Below are 12,484 nucleotides of genomic sequence, written 5' to 3'. Positions count from 1 at the left end.
TCTTATTACGGAAATTTATTCTCCAATTCGAAGAAAAAGTTGTACTGAAAATATTGGCATATGATGGCGAATACAAACTTGTAGACAAAACTGAAGAAACAATTTACACAATTAAACCTCAACCAAATGTAGATATTTCTGTGTATGTGATTAAATGACAAAAAAATTCATAGGAATCTTATTATTCTTATTGGAATGACTTTTAGGCCCATACCAGCAGAGAGAGAAGGCCCTAGAGAAAATCCTCCGCTGATGGAGGGGAGACCGGAAGAACAGAGAAAGGAATCGGATAGTGAAGGTGAAGGAGTAGGGAAGAGTGTAAAACAGAAGGATGGGACAATGGCGCCACAATCATTGGAAATCCACGAACAGCATGATCATGCAGAAGTACAGGCTGAAGATGAGCTAGTAGAAGAAGGTGACTCAGGTTAGACGCTCGACGAGAACAAAGAAGAAACCAATGTGACATGACACGTTATGTCTCAAACACAGGAGGTTGAGAACAGAAAAGAAAAAAACACAGTTGTTGTTTGCTCAAATATTTTAAAATCTACATCTCATTTATTAATTGAAAACATTGTACATTATATCATTGAATGATGGGACATCATCTGCTGGAGATGGGGAGAATGTAGCCGTGTGAAAAGTTTGTACATAACTTTTTCATTTTATGATTATCTATAGGCAGAAGTTCGCCGTCTCGACAGACAACACTCATCTAACACGTCATACATTTTGTCATCAGATGCAAAAGGTCAAGGATTGGTTCTGTACTATCAGCATTTGATTTTGATATTATTTGTAAACCAGGGGTCGTGAATTCGATACTCACTTGGGGATCCAAATGTAACTTATGATGCATTTATGAAAAATTAACAACAACGTCAATCCTTTTAAAAGTTCGTGTCATCTAGGCTTGATTATTCACTGACACAGTTGATATACAATATACTAGATCTATACTACTATATATGATAATCATGGACTCCATTGTTTATCCTTAAATGCCGGCTAATCGGGAAAGAACTGTCTTTTGCTTTTAATATACATGTAATAAACATTGTACCTTATTGTACTTTTCATATTTGAATCTAAATTTTATATGTATGTAATTAATAAATCGGCGAAAATGACAAAACAATACGGAATTTTAAACCGAGATAACTTGAAGTTTATAGTCAGTGCCTGTGCATTAGGAAGATTGATTGATTGTATATTGTTTAACGTCCCACTCGAGAAATTTTCACTCACATGGAACCGTCACTATTGCCGGTGAAGGACTGCAAAATTTAGGCTTATGCTCGGCGCTTACTGCCTTTGAGCAGGGAGGTATCTTTATCGTGCACTCCTGCTGTGACATGAAGCCTCTGTTTTTGCGGTCTCATCCGAAAGATCGCCGCATTTAGTCGGCATTTAGTCGGCTGTGTGTGTTAGTTAATGGGGAGGGGGTGCGTGTGTGTCTAGAATAAATGCTTTGAAAAATCTCTTATAAAAAATTCGTTCAAACTTATGTATTTTCGAGTAACAAATATTTACCGATATTTTATCAGTTAGTCTCCTTCAGCATCCGGTATTTACTCCACTAAATAAACATGTGGGAAATTGAAAAGTTAAGCCGTGTTAGCTGAAAAATTCTTAAATTTTTACATTTCTCATTTCAGCAGGCAATTCAATGCTGTCTCACAAATATACAATTTATCAACACCTGACTCCATGACCAAGAACTGAATGATGGATATTTCCATGTATCTATATTCTTGAATAATAAATTCTTAGAGCGACAAACCTTGAACATAGCACTGTGCATGATTTTCAGCGCTCTAAGCCCGCTTTATTTTGGTGCTAAAACTACTTCTTTGAACAATAAAATGTCTCTTTTTTTTTTTTAATTTTCCACTCAATTCACATTAGATAATTTGACTTGTAAATCTTCTAACGTTTGCCATTGAGTGTACCTTGTGTGGCTTAATTTATGTGGGAGAAACCAAGGGTTCACTTAATAAGAAAATATTGGGGCACAGATTTCAAATAAATAATGGTGGTAACCAACTTCTTTACAAGCATTTTAATGCACCGGACCACTCCATCTTGTCCATGAGGGTAAGGATTTTGGAAAAAAAATTGACCATCACACAAACAATCCAACATTAAGTACCCCTTTTCTTAGACAACAAGAAGATCGAAGGATCAGGACCCTAGACACTGCGTTTCCATATGGATGCACTGATAATGTATATGATGTGGGAAATTTGACTAGTCCACAAGGAAATAGGAACAAGGGACTCTTTCCCAATACCCAAAGACGGAAACGCAGTCATGGACATCGTTCATATAAAAGACCAAGTATAAATGATGTCACGTTTGATTCACTTTTGCCTTACGTCAACAGACAATTAGGTCCACATCATTTTCGTACTAAACTTTACTCCGTTCCATTGAGAGTTTTACACACGTTATTTGAAGAAGCTATGGCTAGTCTATACTTGGATTTTTCAACACCTGAATATAGACTGAACTCTATGATTATGGATGTTGTCTATCACAGGCTCTTTAAACCAGCACGGGTCATAGATGATAGTCCTTCCAACTCATGCCGCCATTTCCCTAAGCTCAAATTTACAAACAAGGGAATAGGTGCCGTCAACATAAGCAACATTCTTCGTCATAAAAGGGTTCAGTCGTGTATTCCAACTTATTTCAAGTTCAAGTCTATACCCTGTATTTCCTACAGCTATACTTCTAATATTGCATCCAAACATGTTAATTATAAACAAACTTTGCAGTGCCTAGATATAGACCATCTCATACGTAATCCACCAACGTGTTCTTATTCTTCATCTTCTTCCAACTATAGTTCAGCTGGACATGTCATTATGATGATGTTGATATACATGTAGTTGAAAATGAGGACCTCAAATCACTTATTCTAAAAGGTCCTAAATACAGAGAACCTCGCTCTTTTAATTGGCGACAGAACTTCATCTCTATTATGAATTCTGTCGAAGATTATGCCAGACGATGGGCTAAATATGAAAAAGAAGAACTTGATACATTGTCAGAATGGGTTAAATGCATAAAAGGAATATTAAAATCCAGCATTAGACATATGAAAACAAAAGTACGTACCATCTATCCTTCTGTGTTTAGTAAACCATAAGTGATAAAAGAATTAGATAGGTTACATGAGGAATATGTTTTGGTTCCAGCTGACAAAGCTAGTAACAACATTGTCTTTGTTTCTAAGGCTCATTATTACAACCGTATTTTCAACGAACTTGGCATTAATTCCACTTTTGGTAATCGTACTTATACTCCAACTGCCCTTTTAAAAGATGAAATTCTTCAAAACCATGCTTCAGTTTTAGACACATTTAATATCCCAGTCAATGGGTCAAATGAATATGAGTTACCGTATCTATACTGGATTCCTATACTACATAAAACCCCTTACAAATATTAGTTATTGTATATTTATTTCGGTGTATACACCAAAATAAATATTCAATAACTTACTTGTATCATGACCAATTAGAAATATAATATCTGTCATGTGACCAGTAGTTATTGCCTGGTTTTTTAATTACCCCAATGAAAAGTAAAGTTTTTGTCAGGAGATCGCTTGGGTATTTTCCTCTTCCCGCTATGCATGCTCATCGCGCACTTATCGCCCGATAGTTGGTGAGAGCGGATGTGCAGAATGTGTATGATCAGACCACCTCAACTATTATCATTGAGGATTTACACGATTTAGGTTTAGAGTTTATATTCAATGATGATCATGAGGATTTTCTCACAAGCATGTGAGGATCACACATTTCGTGAGATGATAAAATGGATATCGACATGGCCGCGAGCCTACAATTTGAACTTCACCATGTGTTGAAATTGTCAGGTGGTGTTCAATAATTTATTTACACAGCACAGTTTTAAAAGATATGCAAATGATGGTTCCGCCCACTGGTGTATCACCAGTTATTGTACACTTTTTATAAAAGGAAAAACACCGCAGCCATTATACAAAGATACATTGTTGGATCCAGTAAGTGCTCTACCAAGCCCCTATATTTGCTCCTCACGAAAATATTAACAGCTGTGAAGGAGAAACTTCAAACGTGCTGTGCGACTACATATGCCAGAAGTGGTGTTAATCATATGTGGATTTTAAAATATTCTAAAGAACTTTTAGTAAACTTGAAATCGCAAAACTTTTCCCAAATCAATAACACCAAAACCTATAACTTTTCAACACTAAACACGACCATTCCTCATGAAAAATTAAAGACTAGACGTTTTGACATTATAGAGGCGTCAACAAAAATGGAAAAGGGAAATATTCATATCTAGTGATCAGTCATCCAAAAACTTACTTTGTTAAACACCACTCTGATTCCACGCACAAGTACTCTGAAGTTTAAATAAAAAATATGCTAGAGTTCCTCATTGACAATATCTTCGTGGTCTTTGGTGATCATGTCTTCCAACAGTCTGTTGGAATTCCCATGGACACGAATTGTGCTCCTTTGTTAGCTGACCTGTTTCTATATTCATGTGAAGCAGAATTTATTCAAAAACCTATACGCGAAAAGAAGAAATATCTTGCTGTGGCCTTCAATTCGACATTTAGATATATCGACGACGTTTTGTCTATTAACAATGATAACTTTCATTCATATGTGGATTCGATATATCCCTGTGAGCTCAAAATAAAAGACACCGCAGAGTCGTCCACTTCTGCTTCATACATAGATATTGTTTTGAAAGTAAACATTAACGGCAAACTGGCAACTCAACTGTATGACAGACGGGATGATTTCAGCTTCTCCATCGTCAACTTCTCATATTTATATAGCAATATTCCATTATCACCTGCATATGGTTGATGGTAAAGGGGTTTCAACTGTCTCGATTGAAGTCAGCATTTCGCAAATTCTATGGTCGTTATAACGATCTAGTTCGCCTATCATTGGGTCAAATGCTGTCTGACATGTTTCATACCGATTGTTGGGCCGTTCTTGGCACACTGATTTTGACTACGGATAATTCTGTTTACCTGATCAGGATATAGGGCCCATGGCAGGTGTGACCGGTCGACAGGGGATACTTACTCCTCCTAGGCATCTGATCCCGCCTCTGGTGTGTCCAGGGGTCCGTGTTTGCCCAACTATCTATTTTGTTTTACTTGTAGGAGTTATGAGATTGATCACTGTTCGTTATCTTCACCTTTCATTAGGATAAACCATGTGATTTTTTTAAAGTTTGAGAAAAAACTATTTTTTCTTGTTTATTGATTCATGCAAGGAAATCAAACATATATGTCAGTGACGAATAACAAACATTGCAAAGGTCATTTTTTTCTCGATATAAAATCAGTTAACAATGTCACACATCAGCCTCGTGTATTTTATACTTTACTGTATAAGTAGATAGATGAATAATAAAACATGTACAGAATAATATTTTTAGGAATAAAGACAATGTCAACTTATTCCATATAAAACCACTCCATTTTATTTAACCATATCAAGACTCTGTCTCAGTTCATATAGACATGTATTTATAATGTAATGGTCGCGAAGGAGTTTGGGAATCAGTGAATTGTATCTTTCCAAAGTGCTCTTCTTCCTCGATAGTGAAACTGTTGGACTGGTAATATGCCTCATCATCAATCGATCGCAAGAAAGTGGAGGGACATAGTTATTCAGTATGTAGTACACGGTTGTTGATAATGCTCTCATGGTGTCTACATTCATCGATCTTACATATAGTATTCTGACTCGATCATTGGCTTCTTTTCCCAGGTTTTTAAGAAATTCATAGTGCTAAAAGACAGATGATCAGGCCATGGTTCCCTCCTCAAGTGAAGTTATAAAATAAATAAAACACACTACATTTAGTAACCATTTTTTAAAGTTTGAAAAGTACAACCAATATCAGAGATTCTATGTAAATACCTTTGCATCCGTACAACTTGCTTATCCAAGAACAAAAGCTATATTTTGAATTTCATCCACTTTTTACTCTTGGTGATATAAGACTGTTTTGCAAATGTCGTTGGTTTCATTTTAACATAGGTTCTAGGCTTTTCCACTTTCTGTTGTTGTTTTTTCCTCTGTAACACTGGCATTTTAAGTCTGCAATATTATCTTTATCATCTGGTGGTGTTGAAATATTTGTCTGACTCTGTCTCCGATTTTTGAACACTCTCGCTTTCCCCTTTCTGCTGAACTAACTCTTCATATTTTATCTTAGGAAGCAGCACCAGTTCTTTTGACATATTTCAAATAGTTTTGAAGAATGATAGGTACTATGAGTCCGATTTTCTACAATAGTCTCTTTCTATTAAGTCTGATGAAAGTAGCTTACGTGCAATGATTTTATATTTTCTCAGTTTATGTTTGTCTTCAGCGGAGATTATTATCATTTAATTAGAAATGTTGTATACTATTTCTAATATTATTTGAAGTTCTTCTTTAGTGATGGACTTTAAAGTGTGATTAAATTGTTCCTTAGAACAGTAAAAACATACAGAACACCTTCATTTTTTCCATCTCAGCTTACTCTCCTTGATGGGTGTTCTAACTTTCAAGTCTTCAGTTCAAAAAGTTCTAGAGTTATGGCTATGGATCATATTTTTCTTAACCTGACCTTGATTGAGACATGGGTCAAGGTCATTTTTTTACAGTGCATATTTTTTTTTAATGTTCTCTTTAAATGTTTCAAGAATAAAGTTCTAATGTCAAAGGGTTCTCAAATTATGGTCTGAATCAGATTCTAATGTAAAAGATTGACCTTGATTTTATAGATGGGTCAAGGCAAAAGATTTTGGTGCTGTGAACCCATCCTTGATGCCACCTCTTCATGTTCCAAGTTTGAAATCTTAATTTCAAAGGCTTCTCAAGTTCGGGCCTGAACAAAATTTATAATAATATAACTGTCAAAACTGTCAAACTGTCAAAAATAATATATCTCCCCTTCGAATAAAAAAGTCGAATTTGATAGTCTCGATACATACCATACCTAACCTCTGGAATATTCGAGAGCACGACACTCTACAGGAGTGTCATAAACCATACAAATAATTGTTATCATGTACATATACGTCCGCCATTAATTGTACAGTTTCAATATCTAATGCATTTTAATGTAGTCTGTAACAAATAACAAATAATCCATAACAAATTACAAGTAAATGTCCCCCAAGACTTCAGTATGTTTCAAGTAAGGTTCACTTTTTTCTCATAGCGTAGAAAGGAATGAATATTTCAAAACTTTAAAGTCTATCTTCCATACCTTTCGGAGAGGGTGCATCGTATGAATTATCATATCTTAATTTCTCATGTTTTGCCTTGGTTTATTTACACTTTTTAAAAAATTTTCTTTGCCGTCGACAGTGTAAGAGTACAGATGATATATTAAACCTAATCTAATGAATCTTCTCATTACGATGGTTTGTATGTATATTTCATTATTACTTGGCTGCCCATTTTTCAAATATTGGAATTTTAATTCAGGTGAAATGAAACAGACCGGTGATATTTTTTTTAAAGCACAGAGGATCATTCATGTGCACTCGAGCTGACGGTCTACAGGTCCATTATTCACCTGTACTTAAATAATTAATATCTTTTTTATCTTACAATCAGCACACCTTCTGAGTAGTCCCATCTTTCTATCTTTTTCTTTATTTAATTCCATAACAAATATAAGTAACCGGGCACATAGGATATACCCTACATTGTCATGCATTGATTTAATATCTGCCTTCCTTGATAGACTCCAGCCTTCCTTCTTCATTGATTAAACCTGAACTTTAAAAAGTGACGATATTGTATATCAACCATTGACTGATCAGATAATACAAACGTACACACACATAAAACAAACACTAGAGATATAATGACATCTTTGGTGCATGTAGGTAGAGAAATTGAACTCGAGGTGTCTCGGTTCTGTGTGCATTACCTCTCACTGAGCTGCAAAGAAGTAAAATAATGCGTGTGAAATCTTGTCGAAAAGACAAAATATGTGCTCCTCTGAACGATTGAATAACGCTAGTATATATATATATGACGATTTCATGTACCGGGGTCGGATAGATAGTGTGACTGTATTTGATATGCAGGGTATCTGGTAGGTATTTTTATCTCAAGTTATAGAACAGTGATATAATCTATTGTATCTTGTTTAACTCATGAATTAGATATATGTTTCTGCTATTTTATGACATACAAAGATGGATCAGTTTTTAATGTTTTGAGATTATTTTTCTCTGGAAAGCTTTTAGATGTTTCAGATATTTACCGAGGTTTGAAAATAGTGCGTCACACGATGCATATATATGTATATCATTTCAAAGTTGGGCAAGTTCAAAACTTGTCTTTACTTTTCGGTGACCTAGGGGTTTGTCTTTTCTTTTCAGTGACCTAGGGGTTTGTCTTTTCTTTTCAGTGACCTAGGGGGTTTGATTCTCAGAGATAATATTATAACTACGTATTTAGTATCACTGCACTCAGGAGTGGAGAACACTACATTTGAACACAACAAAAGCAAACTTATCCTTTGCCGATACATATTGTAATATGGTCAGTCCCTCCTCCTTTGTTGTCAAATCATCCCCGGTAAAGAGCTACTGATGAATGATTATAAGATAGAAGATTTATTAATCCAGTTTCGATCCCAGGAAAGCAACACGAGTGTGAATACGACTATGATGTACCGTTTGTTGTATTGAATACGAGGTGTATCTTCTGATAGAGAGCATGCAGGAAACCTGCACGAATAGCGTGTTGATGCATGTTAAACTTTCCCCACAATTTTCAGTTGATACACCGATCACAGAATTATTTCTTATCATTTCAAATTGATTGTATAATAGCAATAATAGCATGGAGTTACATACAGTGCATTTAGCTCACATAAGCTGGAAGCTCAAGTGAGCTTTTCTGATCTCCTGTTGTATGTCTGTCCGTAAACTGTTTACATTTTCATCCTCGCCGAAACATACACCTATCCAAACTTAACACAAAACATTCCTAGATAAAGGGCTTTCAAGTGTCTTCATTTCAACATGCATTCCCTTTTGCAAAGGGAGATAATTAACAATTTGTTCGAGTAAGGTGGGGTAATTCATATAATTTCTTCTTTTAAAAGAACCATTGAGTCAGAAAAGACAACACTTATGTGAAAGCGTCCTTAAAGAATGTAGATTAAAAACTGTCCATATCATGTTCCAGAAAAGGGTGTGGCCACAACAGGGGGTCAAAGTTTAAAATGGTGATATGTAGGAATTGTTTTCTTTCCACATTTTCTTCTTTATTGCAGCAGGGCCTTGATTATTCAGATTAATATGCAAGCATCCTTATGTTATACAGATTCAAGTTTGTTCAATTATTTCTAATTACACTAATACATATACATATGTAATCCACATTTTCGTATTTTGTTATGGTCTCACCCATAGGTGAACTTTGGATGATGCCACAATCGGAAAAATAACACAATGAAAATGATATGTATTATATTTTTCTCATAAAGATTATTTTTGTCGCCATGTCAATAATGTAAAGTATGAAATGCAACTTTTCTATTGTAACTATGTCTTCCACTGAATGTTATCAAACTGACGTACCTATTTACTATCAGTCATCCATTATAATGATATGTTAAAATTACCCAAATTAATAGACGTAAGTGGAATCTGAATTGCATGACATTTATTTCTGATATTTACATTTCCAATGTTTTACTTTCGATATCTTTACGAATTGAAACGATGATAATTTCCTTAGGATTCAATGCGTTGCATTTGGGAACAATGCGCGTATGAATCTTGATAGATACAGTGCTTCTATTTAAAAACGATTGGGAATTCTTACAGAAATGAAAGTAGAATGTAACGAAAATAAAATTCCATTTTTGATAATAGGTGTGAAGGTGTGAACTGCAACACTTCGCGCCGGCATTATATTTTTTCATGAAGTGCTAAAGCTCTTCATGAAGTAGGTATGCTTAAAGCTCTTCATGAAGTAGGTATGCTTAAAGCTCTTCATGAAGTAGGTATGCTTAAAGCTCTTCATGAAGTAGGTATGCTTAAAGCTCTTCATGAAGTAGGTATGCTTAAAGCTCTTCATGAAGTAGGTATGCTTAAAGCTCTTCATGAAGTAGGTATGCTAGTGTGAAGCATTGCAGTTCATACCGTTAAGTATTTTCAAAAATTAAATTCATTTCTCAAGTAAAAAATCCACTTCCGTAAGTAACATTGATAAGTAGTTTCGCATGGTTCTCCGTGGTCATTAGTAATTCTGCATGTAGCGCTTTCTGTCGAACGGGGCATATTTTCTCTCACAAACTGCTATAAACCTTAACTTTTTAAATTCCTAATATATGATCATTGATCAATAATAATAAAAAAAAAAATAGCACTGTCATAAGAAAGACTAGCGGATTAAAAACACACCTTTCTTGTAAAGAATTGAACTCTTTAGGGTGTTCCAGATCTAGACTAAAATGACGTACACTGTAGCTGTGAAAATACGGGGACGGTACCATCACTTGGTTTTGAAACCAGTGTCCAAATCAATTTGATAAATATCACGACAGAAATTTAAGATATCGGATTTAGAAACCTTACTTTTATGATACCCTGTCTGACTACGTCAGCCACTGCATGGTGGACGTCACTGTGTTTGGAGCCTAATGTTTGAAATTTCTACAGACGCACAAGGTCACTTCCGCTATCCTATAGCTAAATGGATTGATATAAGAATAACTTTCAATATTTTGCAAATCCATCAACTTCAATAATAGAAAAAAATATTCAAAAATTCCAAATATACAGGGTCCATTTTCAGTAAATTTCATATAGAAAACAAAAAAGTATTCGGTGTTAACTTTATTATGGTTTCCGTTTGATAAATATTTATCATACATGAAATGAATTGTGAATATACCTCGAAGTCGGTGCTTAAGCATTACTATCTAATACACCGAGTATACCCCAACATGCGGGATGTAGGCTATGTTGTGACCGGGGTGTAGACTACCGAAGGGGCAATATAGATGATCGAGGTTCGTTTTTGCATAATATCTCAATTTATGGATATATTTCGCAGGAAAGCATTGATTCGGGAATATATGGAAACAAATGTATCCAAGTGCTGCACATTTTCTAGTTTTATCAAACACTTCAACACAATTCCGACGATCGGAGCAAGTTTGGCACTACCGCATATCTTTGAACAAATATCAGGACAACACTTTGTTTCATCGTCACTTTTACATGACCAATAATTACGTGTTTATGCATTTACTGTCAGTGAATCAATCGTATTCAAAGAAATCGACGAAAAATTAATGTTGTGTAGGGGTGTATGCTACCAGATTTCTTTCACAGATAATCAGTGCGCAATATTCAATATTTAAGCATACTGATTGTAGTAGTATTTCTGTTTGTTGTTTTATATAAGAGTACATGCATTAGTACTAGCCTAAATTGAATGAAACTACTTACGTTACATACATGTTTACAATCCATTTATACGTGGTATATGCCCTGAATACATGCATGTGTTAAATTTTATCCACTGTTGCTTTGAAAATGTGCTTCTAAATAAATTGTCTAAATTGAGAGAAAAACGCATTCCCACATTATTTTGCCAATGTCCTTTCATTCATTACTCATCTCCAATATTTCAAAATTCTATTATATGTTTACTGCATTGCAATTTTCGTTGTGATAGTATAATATGCATAGCCATGATGAGGACAAAGATAACCTCTGGGGTGTGTATGGCCATTTCGTATGTGTTGTGTGCTGATTGAGTTAATAATGTGAAACATAAGCTTTTGGGCTCTGATTGATGCAGTACATAATAGTATACAGACATAAATAGATTGTACATGTATATGCAACAGAAGTTCAGAGTTTCATTCAATAAACTGTTTTACTTACGGTCCATATAAAACAACAAATAGAAGTACTACTACACAGTGGAAGAAAAACTTCCTCGGGAATTTATGAATGGCTGAAATGAAGAGGCCCAAAACGTTCCAAAACTTAGAACCTACCGAATCGTAAAAAAATATGAGTGATTTTCAAACAGAAAAATATGTAATCATGGATATTCCAAAAAGTCATCGTTCTATACTTGCCCAGTTCAGATGTGGTGTCTTACTTATAAGAATTGAAACAGGACGGTATAGGCGGGAGGCATTATCGGATAGACTGTGTACTTTATGTTCTTCAGATAGTGTAGAAGATGAATGTCACTATTTATTTCATTGTTCCTCTTATTCAAATCTTAGATTAATCTTTTTTACCAGTATCGGATTTAACCCCACTATGATCAATATGTCAGATTTAGACAAAACAAAATTTCTATTATTAAATTTTCCAAGACAAACTGCAAAATTCCTGTTCTCCGCATACACCTACAGACAGTCTATCATATACCATAATAGTAAAAGTCATGCGTAATACATGTAC

Source organism: Ostrea edulis, chromosome 3, assembly GCF_947568905.1.
Source record: "Ostrea edulis chromosome 3, xbOstEdul1.1, whole genome shotgun sequence".
Classification (NCBI taxonomy): domain Eukaryota; kingdom Metazoa; phylum Mollusca; class Bivalvia; order Ostreida; family Ostreidae; genus Ostrea; species Ostrea edulis.
This window is presented reverse-complemented; position numbering follows the sequence as displayed.